The 15,140-nt window shown below is 47.1% G+C and overlaps 2 non-coding genes and 2 pseudogenes across 2 annotated transcripts; all 4 read left to right on the forward strand.

The window, feature by feature from the left end:
- Positions 1 to 4,672: 4,672 nt before the first annotated feature.
- Positions 4,673 to 4,851, forward strand: LOC142500123 (U2 spliceosomal RNA; annotated as a pseudogene).
- An 823-nt stretch (positions 4,852 to 5,674) lies between these two features.
- LOC142500594 (U2 spliceosomal RNA) lies at positions 5,675 to 5,865 on the forward strand. Its single transcript, XR_012803135.1, has one exon. It is a non-coding gene; the product is annotated as a U2 spliceosomal RNA (small nuclear RNA).
- Positions 5,866 to 8,673: 2,808 nt separating this feature from the next.
- Positions 8,674 to 8,870, forward strand: LOC142500133 (U2 spliceosomal RNA). Its single transcript, XR_012802820.1, has one exon. It is a non-coding gene; the product is annotated as a U2 spliceosomal RNA (small nuclear RNA).
- A 3,535-nt stretch (positions 8,871 to 12,405) lies between these two features.
- LOC142500080 (U2 spliceosomal RNA) lies at positions 12,406 to 12,580 on the forward strand (annotated as a pseudogene).
- Positions 12,581 to 15,140: the final 2,560 nt, after the last annotated feature.

The raw sequence follows: 15,140 nt of genomic DNA on the forward strand, positions 1-15,140 counted from the left end.
ATCCAACCATCTTTCATGTTGGAAGAGAGACCTATTTCTGTGCACATGTTCAATCCCTTTTTTCCTACTGCGGACATTAGGACGTTTCTGTACAAATACTGCAGCACAGTACGGGGAGGATACGACCAAAAGAATGCCTATGGGGTGTTCAACGGCAAGCGGAAATTCTGGGTCTGCTTCAAGCCAGATGACGGCTATGTTGGAGGGGTAAAGCTGCCGCCCCCGAGTTTCTCCATAGGAAATGATCGGGGTTTCCTGTGGTACCCGGGGCAACCCCAGTTTTGCAGAAAATGTCACGTGTATGGACACACTAGTGAAAATTGCACGAACCAAGAGTTCTATTGCAAAAAGTGCAAGAGAGAGGGCCACTCAACAGAGAACTGTCAGATGGAGCGCACCTGCGATTTGTGTGGGGAGGCAGAACACATGGCAAGGCAGTGCCCGCGTCGAACCTATGCCAATGCAGCAAAACCAGAAGCAACAAGAGACATGGGTCCTGTAGTCGCATTAGAGGAAGTGTTCCCGACAGAGATCTCCCCGGCGGCATCTCCAGAGGCAGAGGAGAATGCAGGAGGCCTGGAGGAGATAGGAACCGATCTGGAAAGCGAGTCAGAGCTTGATCCTGGAAGACAGGCTGCAGAGAGGGAGGAAGCCCTCGTGAGGCAGGCGGCTGAAGGAGAGCAGAGCAAGGAAGAGGAGATGGATGTTCAGCCCTCCCAAAAGACGAACAGGAAAAGACCTGCTGAAAAGGGAGTAAAGGCAATAGCAGAAACCGAGACCAAGGCAAGATGCGAGGGAATAGAGGAGATAGTCAGTGAAAGTGACGTAGTCTCCTCTCAGCAGATTGAGGAATTCTCATCTGATTCAGAAAGGTCTGGGTATCCTTCCCCAGGTTCGGCAGGTACTGTAAATGAAATAGGAACAGATCAATCCTTCCTAGAGGATGGAGCGGTATCCAACCTAAGTGATACAACTATGATGGATAGATCACGTGAGTTGAAGTCATGACGGTGAAAATATATCCTTTGCATTATTATGATTAATATAGTTTCCTTGAATGTACGAAGCGTGGGGGGAATTGCTCGCAGGGCTATGATCCTGGACTTCTTGAGACATTCTAAAGGGGACATTTTTTGTTTACAGGAGTGTGCCATAAACTCCCCTCCTGGAGATAAGGAGTGGGGTTGGGGACCAGCAGTGTGGTCTCCCGGGAGTTCCTGTAAGAACGATGGCGTGGGGATCTTATTTAAAAGCCCAAAAGCCAACATTAAGGATGTATTAGCTATAGAGCCGGGGAGGCTGCTATTGGTAGTGGTGGAGGTGGGGGGGTGTGTGTTCCGGATTTTCAATGTATACATGCCTCCACATAGGAGCAAGCGCGGGGAGCTAATAGAGAAATTGAAGCTTTTTCTACCGGGAACAATGCCTACTGTGGTTATTGGGGATTTCAATTGCACGGTGGTGGGGGGTGATAGGGAGGGGGTGGGTGAGAGTGTAGGGGTGGATAGCACGGGGGTTTTGTTAAAAAATGTTGTTATAGATTTTAAGTTGTGTGACCAGGGCAAAAAGTTTTTGCGTAACGAAGAGCGTTTTACTTGGTTTAGTGACAAAGGGACGGCCAGGTCGCGTATTGATTATTTTTTTACACAGGGGCTAAAGGTGAACACGATGACCCAGAAAAGGGTTGCGTTCACGGATCATGTATGGATGGAGGGAAATATATGCTTAGGAAAGAGAGAAGTGCATGGGAGGAATGTATGGAAGTTGAATGTGAGCTTGCTTGAGGATGAACGGGTGCGAAAGAGGTATGAATGGTTGTATACAAGGTTGAGAATGCAGAAGGATGAATATGAGGACCTGACTGAATGGTGGGAGATGGTGAAAATGGAGTCTAAAGTTTTTTTCATTAAGAGAGGATGTGAGAGGAAAAGGAAGGAGAGAGAGGAGTATGAAAGGTGGCATTTGCGACTCAATTTTTTGTATAGATTGAGGAATTTTGGGGAGGAGATAGATTTAGAGATAGAAGAGGCTAGGAAGAAGATAAAAGGGATGCTTGAAAAGAAGGGGAAAGAAATAATCTTTCAAGCTAGGATAGAAAGGGCGGAGCAGGGGGAAAGGTGCACGCGCTTCTTTTTTAAGAAGGCGTATGGAAGGCAGGAACAAATGAGGGGTGTAAGAGACGCGAATGGGACGGAGGTGAGCGAAAGAAGAAGAATGTTGGAAACGATTGAAGAGTTTTATAGGGATTTGTATGAAGTGAAAGGAAGGGATGAGAGTTTTGAGGTGGATGTCTTGAATGCATTAGAGAGGGCTTTGGAGAAGGAAGATCAGGAGGTATTAGAACAAGAAATTAAACTAGGCGAATTGGAAGAGGCCCTGAAAAATGGGAAGAAAAATAAGACCCCTGGAAGTGACGGCTTGCCTTATGAGTTTTACCAGACTTTCTGGGGGATCCTGAGTAAGGACTTTCTGGAGGTGTGTGTTGCTTGTCTTGGGAAAGCAGAACTTCCCAAATCAATGAGAGAGGGTATAGTGACGTTAATCTTTAAAAAGGGAGACAGATCGGCACTTTCAAACTGGCGGCCGATCACGTTACTTAACTCAGACTATAAACTTATAGCCAAAGTTTTAGCCAATAGAGTTAAAATTGTTTTAGATCAAATTATTGGGGAGGAGCAGGTGTGTGCAGTGCCGGGTAGACAGATTGGGGAGAATTTGGCCTTGTTAAGAGATGTGATTTATGATTGTGGGGAAAGGAAGCAAGCCTTAGTAGTAACAACTCTGGATTTTGAGAAAGCATACGACAGGGTTTCCCATGATTTCTTGTATCATGTGCTTGAGAGAATGGGGATCCCTGGACGGTTTTTGGGGTTTATAAAAGTATTATATAAGAACGCCTTTAGTCGGATTCAGGTTGATGGCTTCCTTACAAAACAAATAAGTGTTAGGTCTGGCGTGAGACAGGGGTGCCCTTTCTCCCCAGTCGTGTTTATCTGTGCTCTGGAACCGCTTGTACGTTTGTTGAATCGGGACAAAGTTATTAGAGGGATAGAGATTCCGGGTAGCAGAGGCCGGAGTTTGAAAATTCTAGCATACATGGATGATGTGACTTTGGTTTGTAAGTCGTCTGTCGCCCTAAAGAGAGCTCTTTTTCAGACAGAGATTTTCTGTCAAGCCTCAGCTTTTAAGATCAATAGAGCCAAGAGTAATGTTAAGGCATTTGGTGAGGTAGAAGGGTTGGGGGAACTGAAAATTCCCATAGTTGAGGGACCCCTGGAGGTTTTGGGCCTCGTTTTTGATAGTGAACTAAAAGGGACGCAGAACTGGATTAACCTAGAGGCAAAATTGAGCAAGAAAATAAGTTTATGGTCAATGAGAGCTTTGTCTCTGGAGGGGAGGAATCTGATAATTAAGTCAGTATTACTCCCCAGTATTTTATATATCGGCCTGATTTTCCCTCCAACGAGTGTTTGGCTGCGAAAGGTGTGGAGGATGTTGTGCACCTTTTTTTGGGGTTCCAAGGAAGAAAAGTTGAGAAGATGTAGGGTAGTGAAATCAAGAGAAAATGGGGGGAAGGACCTTCCTGACCTGGAAGTGTTCTTGTACTTAAATTATATTAGTTTTTATATAGGTAGAGTAGATAAGATAGAGCTTCTGTGCGCAAATTTTTGTGGGTATATGATGAGGGGAATGTGCAGAAGACTCTGGGGAGTTAGATATGACCTCACGAAACCAGTTTGTTTCAAGCCATCACGTTTCTATACCATTATAGAGACGTATATTGTAAAATTTGAATTGCAAATGCTAGGAATGGAGGTATGGAAGTCTAGGAAGAAAGTGACGAAAGTGTTGAAAGCGAGGGAGAGTATGGAGATGATCGGGGGACTGAATGGAGACCAAATGAGGAAGGGATGGAAGATGGTGAATGAGAAGTACCTATTTAATGAGCAAAAGGATGTGGCTTGGATGACAGCGTGGATGTGCCTCCCGGTGCGTGAGGTGCAAAAGAGGCGGGACCTGGCTGTAACAGACAGGTGCCCGAGAGAATGTTGTGAGAAAGTGGAGAGCGTGGTCCATCTCCTCTGGGACTGTTCTTTTGCGAGGGCAGTCTGGAGGAAGATTGGCCCACTATTCAAAGAAGTTACGCTCTTGAAAAGTTTGAGTTTGGAGAGAATGTTGTATGGATTAGGAGAGTATGAGAGTGGAAGGGAGAGAATTGCGTGGCAAATGATTAATTGTGTGAAAGAAGCTTTATGGCAAGTGAGGAATATTTTGGTGGGAAAGAAGGATGAGGTGAATGTGAGTGAATGTATTAAACTGATCAAAAGCAGGATGTATGTGTACTACAGGATGGACAAGAGAGCAAACAGAGTCCAGGCTGACCTCTGGAACTTTGAGGTTTGGAATACTTTGGTGAGATGATTTTTTGAGAAGAATAGATACAAAAGTTTTTGTTTCTATGGTTCATTGCTCAATAAATATAATTTAATGTAAATAAGTAAGTAGAATATGTGGGGATACCTATAGGGGGTGATGATATGTGTTTTTTGTAACAAGTATGGAATTTCGTGAAAGTTATGTTTGGGGTTTTTGTATGTAGGGGTGGTTTTTTGTTTTTCGAAAAGTCTTTCTTTTTTCTGTATATACTTGAATGTTGATTGACAATAAAGATTTAACTTTCAAAACAAAAAAAAAAAATCTGTTCTTATCAGTTTAATATCTGATACGTCCCCTATCTGGGGACCATATATTAAATGGATTTTTAGAACAGGGAGATGGAAGAAGAGCTTGCTCTGTCCACTCCACGCATTGACCTGGTATTGCAGTACCTCCAGGACCGGTGCACTTCCCTTTGGGGATATTTGGCTTGTATCAAAAAATAGAAACAAATGACTGTCTGACAGAAAAAAAACAAACATGCATTTTTGGCTCTTTCTTTTGCAAAGAAAGAAGAAGATGAAATGACGACAAAATAAAGCCTCCTTCTTTTTGCTGTGTCTTGTTTGCTCTTTTGCGTGGCTTCTTACTTTCTTTTCTTTTCAGCTCCTCCTCGCATGGAGCAGGAGTGCCGCCTGCTGCCTAGCCTAATTCAGTCCGAACGAGCAGATGCCTAAGAAACTCCTGTTGAAGCTGTATCCAAATAGCCTGCATAGCAAACACTGCAGCAGCAAGCAGCAAGCAGCAAGCAGCAAATGCCTTGACTTGCTGGCTTCTTGTCACAATGGCTGGCTGGCTGAAATGACCTGAACTGAAAAGCCCAGCCACTGGCTGCTTGCATGCTTGCTGCCTGAGTTTCATGGCAGCCCGGACGAGTCGGCTAGCAGAGAAAAAGTGGGCGGTTCCTATGCAAATAAGCAGACGAAGCCTGGTGCCGGAAAAAGAACTGGAAGCATGTGCCTTTTTGGCTGTTTGCTGGCCATGCGGGCCCCCCAGCAGTGTGTGCGGCTGCTTTTCTTTACTCCATAGAAAGTCTTTGGCTTTTGCATCCGTCGTCGTCGTCGCCGCCGCTGCTGCATAGACTCCCCGGGGCTGTGTCGGGAGGAGCGGAGGGACTGGAGGCAGGCCTGCTGGGGGAGGAGGCGAGCGGGCAGCCAGCGGCTCCCTCTGCCCTTCTCCCTAAAGCGTAGCGCCCCTGGCCGTCGGGCGGCGCTCAGGCGGGGGCCCATTTCTGGTTATCGCTTCTCGGCCTTTTGGCTAAGATCAAGTGTAGTATCTGTTCTTATCAGTTTAATATCTGATACGTCCCCTATCTGGGGACCATATATTAAATGGATTTTTAGAACAGGGAGATGGAAGAAGAGCTTGCTCTGTCCACTCCACGCATTGACCTGGTATTGCAGTACCTCCAGGACCGGTGCACTTCCCTTTGGGGATATTTGGCTTGTATCAAAAAATAGAAACAAATGACTGTCTGACAGAAAAAAAACAAACATGCATTTTTGGCTCTTTCTTTTGCAAAGAAAGAAGAAGATGAAATGACGACAAAATAAAGCCTCCTTCTTTTTGCTGTGTCTTGTTTGCTCTTTTGCGTGGCTTCTTACTTTCTTTTCTTTTCAGCTCCTCCTCGCATGGAGCAGGAGTGCCGCCTGCTGCCTAGCCTAATTCAGTCCGAACGAGCAGATGCCTAAGAAACTCCTGTTGAAGCTGTATCCAAATAGCCTGCATAGCAAACACTGCAGCAGCAAGCAGCAAGCAGCAAGCAGCAAATGCCTTGACTTGCTGGCTTCTTGTCACAATGGCTGGCTGGCTGAAATGACCTGAACTGAAAAGCCCAGCCACTGGCTGCTTGCATGCTTGCTGCCTGAGTTTCATGGCAGCCCGGACGAGTCGGCTAGCAGAGAAAAAGTGGGCGGTTCCTATGCAAATAAGCAGACGAAGCCTGGTGCCGGAAAAAGAACTGGAAGCATGTGCCTTTTTGGCTGTTTGCTGGCCATGCGGGCCCCCCAGCAGTGTGTGCGGCTGCTTTTCTTTACTCCATAGAAAGTCTTTGGCTTTTGCATCCGTCGTCGTCGTCGCCGCCGCTGCTGCATAGACTCCCCGGGGCTGTGTCGGGAGGAGCGGAGGGACTGGAGGCAGGCCTGCTGGGGGAGGAGGCGAGCGGGCAGCCAGCGGCTCCCTCTGCCCTTCTCCCTAAAGCGTAGCGCCCCTGGCCGTCGGGCGGCGCTCAGGCGGGGGCCCATTTCTGGTTATCGCTTCTCGGCCTTTTGGCTCAGATCAAGTGTCTGGGCTGAGAGGTTGCGCTGAGTCTGTGACTCCTTGGCCTTGGGTCATCGCTTCCTGGGGAGCTTAAGACCCATGCTGCTATGAGGGAGTCACGCTAACTCGAGCACGGGAGGCGATCAAGAGAGAGAGATGGTGAAGGGCCGGCGCCTTGGCCTTGAGGGATCGTTCCCCAGGAACTTAACCCTCTTGCTGCTTTAGGGGCGTCGCACCTGATCCTGGACGGCCGGACAGATGAAGAGGAGAGAGATGGTGAGCGAGACCTGTGAGAGGAACACCATCAGGTTCCTGGTGACAGAGGCGGAGAGATGGCGAGTGAGACTCGGCGTTATCGTGGAGGACGTCTTGAGAGAGAAGTTGGAGGTGAACAGCGCAGACGTCTATTGCTTGCAGGCGTTCCAGCGCCAGGGCATTTTCGTTGTGTCGTTTGCCAAAGAGGAGGAGTGTGCCAAGGCTTACAAAAAATGTAAGGAGCGAGTAAGCGACCTGAGAAAGATGGGAATTCGTGCGATGCCTAGCTTTTTGCTAGAGGAGCGACCTTTGATTGTGCACGTATATAACGCTTTCGTGGAGGAAGAGGAAATAGAGGCCTTTTTGAAAAAGTTTTGTTCAGTGGTGGAGGGGGGCGAGAAAAGAAAGAACCGGTACGGAATTTTTAATGGAGAAAGGCTGTATAATGTACGGTTTAGACGAAATCCGGAGAGTGAGGGGGGAGTGATGCACCCCCCGGCCAATTTTCGATTTGGGACTAACAAAGGCGTGTTGAGGTACCCAGGACAGCCTTTGGGAATAATTTGCCACAATTGTCACGAGGAAGGACATATCGCAGCAAGGTGCAGTGTGCCGAGGAAATGCATTATTTGTGGAGAAGCTGGACACTTGGCACGACAGTGCCAGAGAAAGACTAATATAAATGAGATTGTGTCAGAAATGTCATATGTTGTACCAGAATTGGCGGAGAATGTGGTGGAGAGCAAGGAGAAAGAAGAGTTTGGGGGAAAATGTTTTAAAGTTCATACTGAAGAAAGCAGTGGGCAGAAGGGGGAAAGTGAGTCTGAGGGTAAGGGGCAGGATAATGAGGAAGAGAAGGAGGACAGTGGTCATGAAGGGGAGGAAGAAATCAGGGTTCAGGAGGAGGAAAGGGAGTTTGAGAACTGTGGGCAGGATAGTGGGAAGGAGAATGAGTTAGGAGAGGAAGAGGGTGTGTCGATGGAGGAGGAAGAGGAAGAGAGAGTGTCGGTGGAGGAGGAAGAGAGTGTGTCTGTGAAGGAGGAAGAGAGTGTGTCTGTGGAGGAGGAAGAGAGTGTGGTTGTGGAGGAGGAAGAGAGTGTGTCTGTGGAGGTAAAGGGGGAGGAAATGGAAGGTAGTGAAGAGGGGAATGAGGAGAGAATTAAAAAGGTGTTCCAGGAGGAAATAAGAATGGTAAATGTTTGGGCTATGATTTGTAGTAACGAGCAGTTAAAGGAGGCCATAGAGGATGTATATAGAATGTTTTTGGATAAATATAGGGTTCGTAATATAAAGGAAAAAATCCTGATATGAAAAGTGAATTAATGATAAATATGTTTGGTTTTTGAAATAGAATGGAATTATATGTTAGTGGTCAGTGAGTGGTTTTTGTTGATTACCGAATGTAAATATAGGTTATGTCAAGTGTGGTGATATGTTTTGAAAAATGTGTATTTATGTGGATGAAGACATAAAAGCTGTAATGGTTTGAGTTAGAGGGGATGGGAATGTGTGGGATGTGGAATTATGAAGTGTAGGTTTTGTTCTGTATAAATATGATTGTCACAGAGATAATTTCTGTATTTATGAAAAGTAAGGGATATATGTGGAATTAAGAAATGTAGGTTTTGTTTCTGTATAAGAATTAGTGTGTATATATGCTAATGAAATGTATACTGTTTTATTTTAAATTTCGAAAAAGTGGAAAAAATTTTGTAAAACTTTATCTTTATGTTTGAATAAAAACTTTGGAAAACAAAAAAAAAAAATCTGTTCTTATCAGTTTAATATCTGATACGTCCCCTATCTGGGGACCATATATTAAATGGATTTTTAGAACAGGGAGATGGAAGAAGAGCTTGCTCTGTCCACTCCACGCATTGACCTGGTATTGCAGTACCTCCAGGACCGGTGCACTTCCCTTTGGGGATATTTGGCTTGTATCAAAAAATAGAAACAAATGACTGTCTGACAGAAAAAAAACAAACATGCATTTTTGGCTCTTTCTTTTGCAAAGAAAGAAGAAGATGAAATGACGACAAAATAAAGCCTCCTTCTTTTTGCTGTGTCTTGTTTGCTCTTTTGCGTGGCTTCTTACTTTCTTTTCTTTTCAGCTCCTCCTCGCATGGAGCAGGAGTGCCGCCTGCTGCCTAGCCTAATTCAGTCCGAACGAGCAGATGCCTAAGAAACTCCTGTTGAAGCTGTATCCAAATAGCCTGCATAGCAAACACTGCAGCAGCAAGCAGCAAGCAGCAAGCAGCAAATGCCTTGACTTGCTGGCTTCTTGTCACAATGGCTGGCTGGCTGAAATGACCTGAACTGAAAAGCCCAGCCACTGGCTGCTTGCATGCTTGCTGCCTGAGTTTCATGGCAGCCCGGACGAGTCGGCTAGCAGAGAAAAAGTGGGCGGTTCCTATGCAAATAAGCAGACGAAGCCTGGTGCCGGAAAAAGAACTGGAAGCATGTGCCTTTTTGGCTGTTTGCTGGCCATGCGGGCCCCCCAGCAGTGTGTGCGGCTGCTTTTCTTTACTCCATAGAAAGTCTTTGGCTTTTGCATCCGTCGTCGTCGTCGCCGCCGCTGCTGCATAGACTCCCCGGGGCTGTGTCGGGAGGAGCGGAGGGACTGGAGGCAGGCCTGCTGGGGGAGGAGGCGAGCGGGCAGCCAGCGGCTCCCTCTGCCCTTCTCCCTAAAGCGTAGCGCCCCTGGCCGTCGGGCGGCGCTCAGGCGGGGGCCCATTTCTGGTTATCGCTTCTCGGCCTTTTGGCTCAGATCAAGTGTCTGGGTCAGAGGTGATTGCAGAGACTGTGCCCCCTTGGCCCTGGATCATCGCCCCTTCGGGGGCTTAAGATCCTTGCTGCTTTTGGGGGGGCACGCCATCTCTGGCAGCGGGGAGTGATCCTGAGCGGACAGACGAGACAGTGAAGGGCCGGCACCTTTGCCTTGGGGCATCGCCTTAAGTGGCTTAAGCCCCTTGCTGCAATTAGGGTGCCGCACCTAAGCTTGTGGCGACAGCAATGGCGATGGGACCAAGCGGAAAGAATGGCATCCGGTTCCTGGTCGCAGAGGAGGAAAGGAGTCGTGTTGACTTAACATGGATCGTGGAGGAAGTGATGACGGAGCTGTTGGAGGTGGAGCAGAATCAAGTTTTTTGTCTACAGGACTTCCAACGTCAGGGGATATTTGACCTGACATTCGTGAGAGTGACCGACGTTTGGCGTGCTTTTGAGCGATGCAAAGAAAAGAGCGAAGATCCGAGACTAAAGGGGATCACAGTGATACCAAGCTTTGGCTTGGAGGAGAAACCCTTGGTGATTCATCTGTATAATCCATATACAGAAAAGAGAGATATTGATAGCTTCCTGAGCAGATACTGCACAATGATTAAAGGAGGAATGGAGCTATCGAATGCTTATGGGATGTTTAACGGGAAGCGCCGGTACTGGGTTCGTTTCAGAGTTGACCCATCACGCGTAGGGGGCGTGATGCATCCCCCGGCAAGTTTTAGTATTGGAAGCAACAGAGGCTTTTTGAGCTATCCCGGTCAACCTGCGTATTGCAGGAAGTGTTATCAATATGGACACACAAAAGAAAGCTGTGGGAGGGAAGGGGTGGTGTGCCGCAATTGTGGGGAAGAGGGGCACGCAGCTTCCAACTGCAGGGTCCCAAAAAGATGTGACCTTTGTGGGGTGAGGGGACACCTGGCAAGGAACTGTAAGGTGAGAAAAACTTATGCGCAGACAACAAAGTTCAGTGCAACAGAAGAAATGGCTGGAGAAGAAGAGACTTTTTCTGACAGTACCCAGATAGAAACTGACCCTCTTTTAACGGAACTGTATCTGGAGGATTTGGAAAGAGAGAAAAGGGAGGAGGCGGGCCTGGGTCCCCGGGGTCCAGGGGAGAGAAAGGATAAGATTGAAAGTCCGAGTCTCAGTTGGGCCAATGTTTCTACTGTTAGGTCACAGCAGGAAATAGGGAAAGCACAAGGGGAGGAGCTAGATACAAATGTGGTAGAGCGGGCGAGGGATGTAGTGAGGAAAAAGGAGGAGGATGTCTGTTTGGAATCCTTGGTGCAGAAGCCTGAAGTGGTAAGGCAGGTAATGGAAAGGGCAATTCTGCAGGGAGAGATAGGGGGAGCAGAAACAGAGACCCTTATGATGGTGGGTCCTAGTTGGACAGAAAATATAGGAAAACAAGATGTACAGAGAGAGGGGGAGGATTTTCAAGAGGATGTGGAGGAAATGGAAGTAGGTGAGAAAAAATCCCAAAAACGGAGAAAAGAGTTTAAAGAGAGAGAGGAGGGAGAAAGGGGAGGACCCAGGGAGAAGATTGAGAAGATAGGTGGGGAACTGACAAAAGAAGCACCAAGTGGGAGTACTTTAAAGGGAAAAGAGGAAAGGACTTACATGGGAGAATTGGAGGACGTTAGTGAGGTAGAGGATATACAAGATCTTGTGAGTTCTGCATATGTGTCAGTGGTGGAAGAGACTATGGAAAGTGTGTTATCAGATAGGAAGGAGGAAGAGTGTAGTGATTTAGAAGGGTATCCTGATGGGCGTGAAACACAAACACTGGGTGCAGCACCATCAATAGCTAGGAGTAGTGGGAGTGATTGGGGAGCAATCTCCTCATCAGAAAGTGAAGGAGGAAAGGCGCAAGAGAGACACTCAAGTGAGGAGATAGAAGTAGGGAAGATAACAGGTATGCCAAAACGGAAAGTGGGAGGAACAAGTAGGAGTGAAAGTGAGGGAGGGGCAGTATCTGCAGGAGACAGTAGGGAAGAAAAAATAAAAAAAGGAGTGGGTTCTGGGAGCAAAGATAGGGGCAGTGAGTCTATAGGTGGACTTTCAAAACAGGAGGCAGTAAAGGAATCGGAGGAAAGAAAGAGTTTTAAGATGTCAGAACAGAAGAAGATAGTAGGAGTGTGTAGTCAGATAGCGGAGAGGAAAGCATCCTCTAGCGGGATAGGTGGGAGAAAGGTGGAGGAAACGCCAGGACCAAAAGTTTTAAAAGGGAGAGAGAAGAGAGGAGAAAAGGTGATTGGAGGAGAGCAGAAAGCAGGAGATAAGGATAGGGGGGTAAGCTCAGTGGTTGGAGTTTGTAAGGGAGGAATAGACGAAGCAAGTCTAACCAAAGGGAGGATAGAGATGAGTAAAAATACAGAAGTAGAGGAAAGGGAGTGGCGAAGGAGAAGGAGAGAGGAAGACGAAAGAGCTAGGTATGAAGTAGAACGTGCCAGATATGTTGAAATACTGGACGGGCTGGATCCAGGAGATGTGGATAAGATTAAGGAAACTAAAAGTTTAATAGCAATATGGGAAAATTTGTTAAAATAGGAATGTAATAACTGTACGTAGATGGAATAGTGCGATATGAATTTTGTAACGTACGAATAGTATTGGTTTTAAATTTATCTTTGAAAAGTGAAAATTGTATTTTGTGCCTTCTTGATTGAATAAAAAACTTTGAAAACAAAAAAAATCTGTTCTTATCAGTTTAATATCTGATACGTCCCCTATCTGGGGACCATATATTAAATGGATTTTTAGAACAGGGAGATGGAAGAAGAGCTTGCTCTGTCCACTCCACGCATTGACCTGGTATTGCAGTACCTCCAGGACCGGTGCACTTCCCTTTGGGGATATTTGGCTTGTATCAAAAAATAGAAACAAATGACTGTCTGACAGAAAAAAAACAAACATGCATTTTTGGCTCTTTCTTTTGCAAAGAAAGAAGAAGATGAAATGACGACAAAATAAAGCCTCCTTCTTTTTGCTGTGTCTTGTTTGCTCTTTTGCGTGGCTTCTTACTTTCTTTTCTTTTCAGCTCCTCCTCGCATGGAGCAGGAGTGCCGCCTGCTGCCTAGCCTAATTCAGTCCGAACGAGCAGATGCCTAAGAAACTCCTGTTGAAGCTGTATCCAAATAGCCTGCATAGCAAACACTGCAGCAGCAAGCAGCAAGCAGCAAGCAGCAAATGCCTTGACTTGCTGGCTTCTTGTCACAATGGCTGGCTGGCTGAAATGACCTGAACTGAAAAGCCCAGCCACTGGCTGCTTGCATGCTTGCTGCCTGAGTTTCATGGCAGCCCGGACGAGTCGGCTAGCAGAGAAAAAGTGGGCGGTTCCTATGCAAATAAGCAGACGAAGCCTGGTGCCGGAAAAAGAACTGGAAGCATGTGCCTTTTTGGCTGTTTGCTGGCCATGCGGGCCCCCCAGCAGTGTGTGCGGCTGCTTTTCTTTACTCCATAGAAAGTCTTTGGCTTTTGCATCCGTCGTCGTCGTCGCCGCCGCTGCTGCATAGACTCCCCGGGGCTGTGTCGGGAGGAGCGGAGGGACTGGAGGCAGGCCTGCTGGGGGAGGAGGCGAGCGGGCAGCCAGCGGCTCCCTCTGCCCTTCTCCCTAAAGCGTAGCGCCCCTGGCCGTCGGGCGGCGCTCAGGCGGGGGCCCATTTCTGGTTATCGCTTCTCGGCCTTTTGGCTCAGATCAAGTGTCTGGGCTGAGAGGTTGCGCTGAGTCTGTGACTCCTTGGCCTTGGGTCATCGCTTCCTGGGGAGCTTAAGACCCATGCTGCTATGAGGGAGTCACGCTAACTCGAGCACGGGAGGCGATCAGGAGAGAGAGAAGGAGAGGGGCCGGCGCCTTGGCCTTGAGGGATCGTTCCCCAGGAACTAAACCCTCATGCTGCTATAGGGGCGCCGCACCTGACCCTGGACGGCCGGTTTTGATGGAGAGGAGATAAAGATGGAGGCTGGAAGTTCTGGACGAAACACCATCAGACTCCTGGTGGTGGAGGCTGAGAGATGGCGTGTGGGACTCCAAACCATCGTGGAGGATGTCCTAAGAGATTTGCTGGAAGTGGATATCGGCAACATTTTCTGCTTGCAGGCGTTCCCAAGGAAGGGGATTTATGATGTGTCATTCGGAGAAGAGATGGAGTGCGGCAATGCGTATGAGGCTTGCAAAAAGAAAAGAGAGGATCTGGAAAAGATGGGAATACAGGCAGTACCTAGCTTTCTGCTAGAGGAGCGCCTAGTGCGTGTACACATGTACAATGCCTTTGTGGAGAAGGAGGAAATCGTGTCGTTCTTGGAGAGGTTTTGTTCTGTGGTGGGTGGTGGTGAGAGACAAAGAAATATGTATGGAATTTTCAATGGAGAAAGACTGTTTACTGTACGTTTCAGGCTGGATTTTGAGAATGGAGGGGGAGTGATGCACCCCCCGGACAATTTCTGCATTGGAGTAAACAAAGGCTTCCTGAGGTATCCAGGGAGGCCTAAGGGGAGAATATGCCGTAATTGCAACGAGGAAGGACATGTCGCAGCGCTTTGTAGCGCTCCAAAGAGATGTGACAATTGTGGTGTTACGGGACATTTGGCACGTCAGTGCCACAAAAAGACTTATGCACGAGGGATGAAAACGTGCAGATGGGAAAAAGTGGCGAAAGTTATAGAAGAGGATAAGAAAGCAAGATCTGAAAAAATGAGGATAGAACAGTGTCAGCAAAGAATAGAAAATCATTCTTTAGGTTTTGATGTAGGTAAAGATGAAGGAAAGGGGGACAGTGTGGGGGAGGAAGAAATCAGTGTTCAGGAGGAGGAAAGGGAGCTGTTGGAGAACTGTGGGCAGGATAGTGGGAAGGAGAATGAGTTAGGAGAGGAAGAGAGTGTGTCGATGGAGGAGGAGGAGGAAGAGAGAGTACCGGTAGAGGAGGAAGAGAGTGTGTCTGTGAAGGAGGAAGAGAGTGTGTCTGTGGAGGAGGAAGAGAGTGTGGCTGTGGAAGAGGAAGAGAGGGTGTCTGTGGAGGTAAAGGGGGAGGAAATGGAAGGTAGTGACGAGGGGAATGAGGAGGAAAAGATAAAAGAGGTGTTCCAGGATCAAATAAGAATGGCAAACATTTGGGCTATTATTTGTAGTAAAGAGCAGTTAGAGGAGGCCATAAAGGATGTATATAGAACGTTTATGGATGAATTATAATTATGCACATGATGGGGTTCTTAAAGAAACGGGGAAAAGTATGAGTATCTGTAATCTTAGGGAGTAGATTGATAGAAGGGAAAAAAATATACTGATATGAAAAGTGAATTAATGTATAAATATGTTTGGTTTTTATATGTTAGAGGTCAGTGAGTGGGCTTGATTCTTGTTGATTACCGAATGTAAATATAGGTTATGTCAAGTGTGATATGTTTTGAAA

The sequence above is a fragment of the Ascaphus truei genome, chromosome 7 (genome assembly GCF_040206685.1).
Source record: "Ascaphus truei isolate aAscTru1 chromosome 7, aAscTru1.hap1, whole genome shotgun sequence".
NCBI lineage: Eukaryota > Metazoa > Chordata > Amphibia > Anura > Ascaphidae > Ascaphus > Ascaphus truei.